This window comes from Mercenaria mercenaria, chromosome 8, assembly GCF_021730395.1.
Source record: "Mercenaria mercenaria strain notata chromosome 8, MADL_Memer_1, whole genome shotgun sequence".
In the NCBI taxonomy this organism is placed as follows: domain Eukaryota; kingdom Metazoa; phylum Mollusca; class Bivalvia; order Venerida; family Veneridae; genus Mercenaria; species Mercenaria mercenaria.
Genome location: NC_069368.1, coordinates 66,242,595 through 66,252,900, shown reverse-complemented (window position 1 = coordinate 66,252,900; position 10,306 = coordinate 66,242,595). Strand labels below are relative to the sequence as shown.

Below are 10,306 nucleotides of genomic sequence, written 5' to 3'. Positions count from 1 at the left end.
TGTCTTGTAAACTGATTTTAATATAAACGCAATATATAATATAAATGCAACCATTGTAATTGGAATATAACATAATGGAGTAAAATCAAAAAACAATTTTTTCATCTATAACCAAAAATGTTTTGCAAGAAATCGGAAGCATTTTACGTTACATATATAAGGGCATTTTGGCGGGAAACTGCACGTGCCTTTCATGTCGCTCCTACCGTAATGATCTTAAATACTAGTACGCTAATGTATATTTCGAGCTTCTCATATCGATATTATAGTTTCGTGTCAAAGGAAACGTTTTTGATTAAACTAAGTTGAATAAACTACATAGATATGCTTCCATAGTTGTAATACCGATCTTACTCGTACAACATTTCTGCGGGTACGTGTTTTAATTATGAGGTAAAGATTTGATAATATTCAACTCGTATATTATTTTTCCAAGTGAAATGAACATCTATGTCGTTTTTTCAACTTACTTGATGAAGATACTTTTTAACATATCTAAATAAAATAATCACCGAAAATATGAAGAAATGGAAACTTTAAGACAAAAGTCCTGCCTCCTGATTTATTCGACATACGAATGTCACACAACAAGAAAAACATTCCGTATATGAAACAAAAACAAAACACTAAATATGTAAGGAGATATAGAAGCAATTTGTTTTTATTTCAAAAAAGTTAATATTTCATGAAGTATGTGAAATAACTCGCTAAATTACTATAAATCCAAAAAAAAATGCAAAACTGTTTCTATGTTGGTATGGTAACGCATATGAAATGAAAGTTTTGAATTTTCGTTTTACAAATTTTCTTGATACAAAATAAAACGAAACAAACATAATAGTTAGAGAATAAGCCAATGTAAATGTATAACATTTAAAAACAATCTTATTTCTTAAAAGAGTTTTCTGTCGGCCTTACATGAAAGAGATATCTCCCTTGTTTTTGCACGATCATTCTGTCTTAGAATTCAAAATAAAAGTTCGTTTCAAGAAGTTGGATCACTGTGTATTGTGATGACATACAATTTTTAGGGTTCAGCAATACAAACTAAAATATTTTAATAAATAGTTTTCTATACCCCAATTCTAAATGATCAAATATCTTTTCAGCGAAAGTCTTAGATAGATGTAATAATCAATTATTTTTTGGTTCATTAACGACGTCTGGTCATTATGTCTTGGTGGATTTTGAAAAATATAGTTAAGCACCAATGGAATGGTGTTGTTTTACATGCATATTTAGTGGGGGCCATTATTGGTCCTTATCATATCCCGTTCTTTCACATTGTTTGAAAGAGTGCTCATTTGCTTATGTCGGCCCATTTTAATGGTAATTCAATGGTGTTTCGATGATGTTTCAATGGTGTTTTGATGTTTTCACAATGATTGCACTGTAACGTTTATGCGAATAAAATGGAATTTCAATGGTTTCTAAACCCCCCCCCCCCCCTCCCCCCCCACCAAAAAAAAAAAAAAAAAAAAAAAAAAAAATGGAAAGGCGTAAAAATGTGTTTTTCTATTCCGGTATCCCGACCTACCCTAAATTTTTGGCCCGACCCTAAGTGTTTTATGGCCTTGGAGAATTTTTTTTTTCAACTTTTTGACAAAAACTTGCAAAACTGCACTTTTTTATGCTTTAAACATGTTCAGTGATGTTAGAAATCAACTTACTGATGCGCTAAAAGCGTAACTCCACTATTTCTAGTAATCATTTGACACACAAAAAAAGAATTCAGAAAAGTCTCCCTTCATAAAAAATATCCAAAAGCAATTTTTGTTCCACCCTTCCTTTCCTTAATTTTTGAGCATGTTACCGGAAACAAAGAACTTTGTAGGCCTTATTCAATGATGTTTCAATGCCAAATGAAATTAGCATTAGTCTGCATGTAAGAAATATAGTGATAATTTGTTCAGGCTAATGGAGTTTATCATTGATTTAGTATAAATATTTCTAAAACCAATAATATGGGAAAATTGATATGAAATCGTAAAATCAAGGACTGGACAATAGCGCCAAGTTATCTTATCTCAAATTCCATCCCAAACAGTCATTAGAAATAGAATTTGATGTCACAAGCCACTTTGGCTCGCACTTTAGGAAAATCCAGGAGCCGAATGTAACATTTACAAGCTGAAAATTTTGAAACACAAATAATGATCTCAGCAGATTCATGAGTCAAATGTAATTTTTGGTGGCCATAAACACAGGGTTAGAATGACGTCACACAGCAAGTGGAAACTGGACAAACTTCCTATAGAAGGTCATAGAAGAAAATGGAAACAAGACGACCCTGTGACGTCGTTCCTATCCTGTGATAAAGGGGTGACTCGCTCGCACAAATTTTGATCTCTGCCCTTAATTGCAAAAAGAGACCAGTACACGTTTACTATCTTACCAATACCCTTTGCCCTGATGCTCGAAATAGTATGTATACGTAGCGTCAGGGATATCAGTGTATCTTGTCAACAATGGTCCTCTGTACTCTACAATGAGTTCCCTTTGGATATAGCAGTTTTGGCAAAAACACCATAACCTGTTTAGAAACTACAAAACTACTTTTATTCAGATAGAATCAAAGAGTTATTCTTTACTTTAAATTTTTACATCAAAATCTTGACACTGACTATGGTTATAAGTATTATTCTAAATGACCTATATGGTCCGATTACTTAAGTGTTCGGTCTTGTTTGTATTTGTTTGTCCGCCTCCATAGCTCAGTAGTTACAGCGACGGACGTCTAAGCTGGCGGATTTGAGTTCAAACCATGGCAGAGATGGACATGTGTGCTTGCAATGTTGGGGTTATGAAAACCTCTTGACTAATAAAGGCTCTGCCAGACACGGCACGACTGTACTTCCAATTAAAAAAAAAGACCATATGGCCATCATTTGTGATAAAACATGTGTAATGCACATTTTCTCAGATACAAACAGTCTTTAGAACTAGTTGGATATATCTACATGTATAGTAAAACAAATCAGCTGGAGCGTCTTTTTTTAATTATTTTCAAAGACTTCTCACCTACTCATGTGTTTAAAAAACACACTGTCAATTTTGCCCTCTCCATCTCATCAGTATTTTGCCGCATAAGATCTTCATCCTGGACCTTTGCTCTTGCTCTACCCGTGACTGCTAAAATGAAACATTACATTATGATGCAGTGTATCCAGTATGCAAAGTATACCAGCAATGTACCGCTATCCCATTTATAAATCTTACAATACACAAATATAATATAACTGCCGTTATAGCTCAGTAGGGAGAACCGTTGGTGAAAACTTATACCATGAGCGTAGGGTCATGGGTTCGAGGCCCGTTTTAGACAATATTATTGCTACACTTCTCTTCATTTTTTTCTTCAGAATCCTATTTTTAGTAACGTTTAAAATGTAAACGCTAATTTTTAGATTTTAAATTCTCTGTACTATGTTTATGTTTATTCTTAGTAAATTTTACAGTGTAAACGCTTTATTTCTAAATCGTGTACGAAGTACATGTTTACTTTTAGTAATGTTTACATTGTAAACACTCATTTTGAGACCAGATAATTGGTTTTAAATGTTTTAAACGTATATATAATTTCGATATGAAATAGGAAGTGATTGTTTTTTTCATTTTGTTTTTCATTGTTAACTTTCAGTATTCTGTACGATAGATCATATATTGTTATACCATCTTGTAACATTTTTATGAAAAATAAACATAATAACCACACAATACATTGTTTTGTCTTGATATTGTATGTTTATACTTTACTCCAGATATATATTTTATTATTACCTTTGGAGGAGGAATGGGTCAAAATATATTTCATTTACCTAACAAACCCAATGTGTTCCGGATCCGATAAAATCATCTAAATAATTATTCCACACTCATTCTTTGACCCAGTGCCTTGTGTACTGTAAAAACATGCTTTTGGTAAATTATTTCTACTGAATACGCCCCTAAAGCTTTTGATTTTCAATTGTTTTACCCATTGTTTAATTTCAAAGGTAGAAATTGGTTTGTTTATGAATTTTGCATTTTTTTACAATTGGAATTCGTCTGTAAGGTCTTCGTTGAGAATCAATCTGTATACATCTTTCATTTAACAGGGATGTAATCAAAATTATACCGAGACTTGCAGCCAACATACCCAAGAACCCGCCATCTAATTTTTGTTTTTGAGTAAGTTTTATTACACCATTTCCTCTTAATTGTTTTCTTTGATTAGGTGGAAGATATGGCGATATCATGTTTCTCTTATTATTAGCCTCTGAGATCATACCATTTCCAGGTAATTTACTGACACCAATACTGGCAAACCCAGACAAAGCGGCGACACCAAATGGTGCTAATATTTTGGAGCTATTTTTGCAGCTACCGGAAGTACTGTTCGACCTAACAAACCAGCCAGAGCACCAAAAAATCCTCCATTTTGACCTTGACTAGCCATTTAATTTTTGAAATTGTAATTTCTAATCCCTTCTTATTCCTAATAGACTTTTCAATTTGATTAATCTGTGTTTTTGTTAAAATTAAAGGAAAGTTTCCACGCAATTGTTCCTATTTCAATCTAAAAGTATATGGTGTTTTATTATTATAGGCTTTTGCCAAGTTTTTCTTTTGCCCGTTTGTTAAACTTACTCTAACTTACTCTACATTCAATATAATTTGATGCCATTTTCAAGAACTTTTGATTTGGGTAGAGATATCTGTTCAGACTTCTTAAATCTTAGCCCATCTAATGATACAGAGGTAAAAGATCTACTATTGTCAGCCACTCAACAATGTTTCAAGGTTTTAAAACAAACTATAGCGATAACCATTTTGTTAAAATATTTTAATAATGCAATCTTTTCTTGATATCTATCACTTGATATTTTCAATGGATTACAGTTCTAATTTAATGTAAATTATCTTTTATTCAGTAATAATAGTATAAAATCCATCTGTAGCAAGTTGTTTCTTTAGTTCAGTGAACAATGTCTGTGGATTCATATGATGGGAATGCCAGTGTTGATGTGTATGATTTTAATTAAACACAGATATTGATACCTTCAGTAATTGTTTACAATATTCAAAGTGTTATAATATAATTCAGTTATTGATTCGAGGGGTATATATATATATCACTTCAAGAGGGTTGTGTAACGTTCGTTTCACATGAGACCAATGGTAAAGTATGATATAAACTTTACCCTTACACTAAGAAATGATACAGTACAAAACAAGTACATACTTTCGAATGTAACTTTCCATATATCTAACATTTTTCTCCTCAAATTAATTAGAATGGTAAACACAATTCCATTCTTAGATTGTTTACAATATAAGCTTATGAAGGTGAATGTAAGACATAAAATATGAGATGTCAAGTATAAAGTGTGCTCTTTCCAAAGGAAATTTGACAGATATAGAATAAAACATAGCCTGCCATCATTATATCCCAAAATACAAAATATATGCAGGCTATATTAGAGTCATACATGTCTATCCATCAGTCCTATCCTCTTGATATCTTCTAAACGTCTTCGAAGGATTTTCATAAAACTAACGTCAGTTGTTAAAATGCAGAGTGCACACTGCATGTCACTAGGTCAAAGGAAATTTGTGACAAAAGAAACAAATAGAGGAAAGCCATTTGAGAAATAAATTAGAAAATTATCGTTTGTAAAGTCTGAATATTGGCCTGAAATATATACCGCAGGTTATCTCTGCAGCTTTGTCATTGGTAACCACTGAGTTAGATTTATACCATTGTGAAAAATCTAGGGCAAGCATAACCTTCTTACTTTTATAAAAAGGATCTTGAATGTTCCGGTATTGCTTTCATGTAGAAATATAATTGGAGATATATTTTTATGACTTTTTCCCCTGTAATTGCTTGGCGAATCTTTATTAAACCTGACCCAAAGGTCTATACTCAAATTTGTATAAATGGGGATACTTCAACTGTTGTATGTTTTCTTTATAACAATATATTCATCTTTCAGTGTGTCATACATAAATTCTAGGTCAAATAGTAAAGGACAAGTGAGTGACTTTCGGTCACGATTGGCCTCTTGGTGTATACTATAATTAATCTTATGCGATAGGTTTTTCAACAACAACACGCATTATGTATATTTTTTTTTATCTCATCAACGTTTCGGCTAACGCCTTCATCAGGATAATACACATACAAATATAAACAACGGACGTGACGTAAAACTGATAACGTAACGTCAAATGGCGGGAAAACGTTAATCAAAATATCAAAATGCAAATACATATAATTATATCTACAAAGTACTATCCTGGATATGAAAATACCAAAAATGTCCTATAGTAAGATTATTTAAAAAAGCGGTGATAGGAAAAAACGGAATAGTACCCAAAGTATATGTGTGAATGCACAACTGCACATGCATAATGTTCATGAAATTAATCTATTGTAAATAGCAGTTTTGAATTTAATCCTTCTGGACTTTTTGTTTTTAGTTTAGGGATCCAGAAAGTTTCTTTACAGAGACGGTCAATATTATTTTTCACAATATCAATCGGCATAAAGGAGAAGTCATTCATACAATGATTTTTTGCACTGAAATGTATAGCAACATTGGAAGAGAATGCAGAGTCAATGAAATTACATATTTCAAATTTGTGGCTGTTCATACGTTTGGAAACAGGTTGCATGGTTTGTCCAACATACTGCATGTTGCACGTTTTGCATGTTATTAAGTACACCACGTTTTTAGTTTGACAGTTCATGTTGTGATGTAAATTGAATGTCTCCTTTGTAACGTGACTCGTAAATGATGTCCCAATATTAATACGCGCGCAATGTGAACAACGGTTTCTTTTACAACTTTCAGATGCGCAAATGTTCGTACAGTTAGTCGTTAACTCTGAGCTTATCAAAAAGTCTTGCAAATTCTTAAGCCGATTATACGCTAGAGTAGGTTTGTACGTATTATGCACAAAATTAACACCTTTGTTATTTGATAACTTTAAAAGATCCCAGTATTTATTAATTGAACGGCCAATATTTGGTAACGACGGATTATATACCACTGTGAATGGGAGTACATTTTTCTTGTCTCTGGTTGAGGAATTTAGTGCGTCACTTTGTGTCATATGTGATACTTTTTCAAAAGCTGCATCTATCACAGATTTAGGAAAATTTCTGTCTTAAAAGAAGTCACGTAATTCATTAAGTGATGAATTAAATGAATTGTCGTCCGATATAATTCTCCTATAACGTTTGGCCTGACAGGAATTCCGTCCTTGCACATTTTCGGATGACATGATGTGTAGTCGAGATATTGATGGTTGCTTGTTTCTTTCACATAAATATCTGTTTCAATCTGAAGCGAATCGCTTTTCGATACTTGAACATCCAAGAAGCAAAAGGATTTATTCGATATGGTGTGAGTAAACTTAACATTCGGGTGGAAGCTATTTATTTCATTGATGAATGAATGCAGTTCGTCAAGCGAATGGTCCCATATCATAAACACATCATCAAGAAACCTTAACCACAGTGTTGGTTTGATGTCCCGGGATTGGAAGAAGTCATGTTCAAACTTGCCCATGAACAGGGAAGCATAAGTTGGTGCCATAGAACTACACATGGCCGTGCCCATCCTTTAGAGGTAATAATTGTCGCCAAATTTAAAGTAGTTATTTTCGAGTACAAGTTTCAGCAAATGGGAATTTTTTTCTGTCGACAATTTGCTGTTATGGTTGTCCTGTTGTAGAAAATACTTGCAGGCGGCAATTCCGTCATTATGTGGAATGTTAGTAAATAGAGATGATACATCTAGTGTTACCAAATATGTGTTTTTACTTTTAATTTTCATATTTTTCACTTTATTATTAAAGTCAGTAGTGTCTTTCACGTATGACGGCAAGTTAATCATATGCGGTTTAAGTACAAAGTATATATACTTAGAAGTGTTCTCAGTTGGCGAATTACACGCTGAGACGATAGGTCTGCCAAGGTACTGTATAGGTAATTTCTTTTTAAAATTAATCTTACGCATACGATATGTGGAAGTTTTAATAATCCGGTAAAGTTTTATTTTTATTCTACTTTATATTCAGAATTATACATATTTTGACTATAAAAGAGCTAAAGACATATCGAATACAGAGTAACTATTTATGCATTTGCTTATTCAGGCATGCCAGTGAAATCTTCAGTGTCACCTTTCAGCTATGGTTGAAGATCAGTGTCTGCAACTTGTATATTTCAATATGGAGGAGCCTTCCATTTAGCCACATATTTTCTGTTATTTTAGGGCACACATGTAGAGTTAAAGCAGCTAGTCCTTATCAGCCGTGCATAGACCCTGAGAATATGTACACATTACACTATTACATGCTGCTATACAGTGTATTCCACATTTTTTGTCTTGTATTGTACCAGTAGTGTTTATAGTACAGTATCACTGTACGTTCACAAATCAAAGTTAAGATCATGAAGTTCGGTATTATTAAAATGATTAATTATTTGTATGTAAAACGTTTCTAAGGTTTGCATCTAAGGTTGTAAGTTTTATGTTGGCATAATTTTTCTTCTCCTTCATAAATTTAAGAGGTGAGTGGTCATTGTAATTGCAATATCAGTTTAGTATGGCAAATTTTATATTGAAATACAATACCAATGCATTTTTTTTCAACTACTCAATGGATTTTCTTCGATCCTAAAATATTTGTTAATCGTACTTATTATGGTCAATAACTCCTCCTAATGACTTAGCTTTTTGCTCAGAATTTTATCTCATCCAACAGTGGGAGAGAGACAGACGTATTAATTTTGCCTTTGCCGTCTGTCCGGATAATGCCTGTACGGCTTTCACAGGACAAATGCTGGCCATATTTCGACGAAATTTCATATGAGTGATCAGTACCAAGCCTAGTGTTGTGCATATTTCTGTCACGTTCCGTTTCGCTGCACAAAATGGCAGCCAGAGCTGGAAATAGAAAAGTCTTGACAGATTTTGATGAAACTTCACAAGAGTGAGAAGTACTAAGCCTAGATTTGCATATCACCGACACATTCCCTTTCGCTGCACAAAGTAGCCAGTATATGTAAAGGTATACGTTGGTGGGAGACATGTTTTATCACAAAACACCTAAAACATCTTCCAGTATGCTAATAAAATATGTTTTTAAACTTCTAACACTTGTTCACTGTAATAATTTGACATTAAATGCACTGGTTTGGCTGTTTTGCAAAATTATTGCACAATTCTTACCATAGCAATATTTTGTGTAACTTGTTACCTTATTAAACATCGTGAGCAGAAAGTTCTATGACTATGAAATGTAAGCCCTTTTTTACTTGTCATGTTTATTTTTTCAGTATTTTATAATGTCATTACTGTTTGCTGTGCTAGTTTGCAGAAGTGAAGACAAAGTTGTCCATATGGTAAGCATGCGTCCGTCCGGATTTGTTTGTCTGGACTGTATTATTGATATGTCTTTACGGAATCTTGCAGGTTAATTTCTTTAAGATCCCTATCAACTTTAAAAGTGGCATGATTACTTTAAATAAGCAACACTACAGTGATGTCACCACTGTACTAGTCAAAATATTCGTATATTTTTGTTTCAGATTTTTATCACATTTCAGGCTACTGGTCTGTTGCAGCCTTAATAGAACATTTTCATTTTGGATTTGAATTGTCATTATTCAACATTAAGAGGTAGTATTATAAGGCAATATTTGACTTCTTGTACAGTATTTGATTTTCACTGTTTCTATGAAATTGCCATTTCCTAGAAATTGGCTGGTTTATTTTTGGTGAACTTAACACACAGACTTTTGTAAAAGTAGTGAGATATATATGGTGACTGTTTCTGTTTATATTGCTCTATGTACGTTTTTATGAATTTGAGTTATTTTTTTTATCTCATGAAAATGTCCATCGTGTAAACAAAACTGTGTATACAGATAGCTCATGTCAAACCAGTGTATGTTTCTTTTTTTGTACCGTCAACAAAGTGCTATACCACATATTTATTACTTTCATAATTATACATCCTTGCACTATTTTCATAAAACATTGTATGAATGACTATATATCATATAGACAGAATTGAATAAATATTTAAGAACATCAGTGTTTTCTGTTTACTACATGAAACAGACCAAAGGTCAAGTTGGGGTCAATTCTGACAATCTATATGCAAATTGATAAGGGAGATAACTAGTACCGTCTTAAGTAATTAATATCTATTTACACAGATATCTTCTCTTTAAACAAATAGGACTGTTTGTTGTTGATGATTTGTTGAACTTTATTCCATTACTGATGACAGAACATTGAAAACA

The 10,306-nt window shown here is 32.8% G+C and overlaps 1 long non-coding RNA gene across 1 annotated transcript; it reads left to right on the top strand.

The window, feature by feature from the left end:
• Positions 1 to 6,871: 6,871 nt before the first annotated feature.
• LOC123565653 (uncharacterized) lies at positions 6,872 to 10,091 on the top strand. The gene is made up of 2 exons (XR_006689163.2): positions 6,872 to 7,619; positions 8,149 to 10,091. It is a non-coding gene; the product is annotated as an uncharacterized LOC123565653 (long non-coding RNA).
• Positions 10,092 to 10,306: the final 215 nt, after the last annotated feature.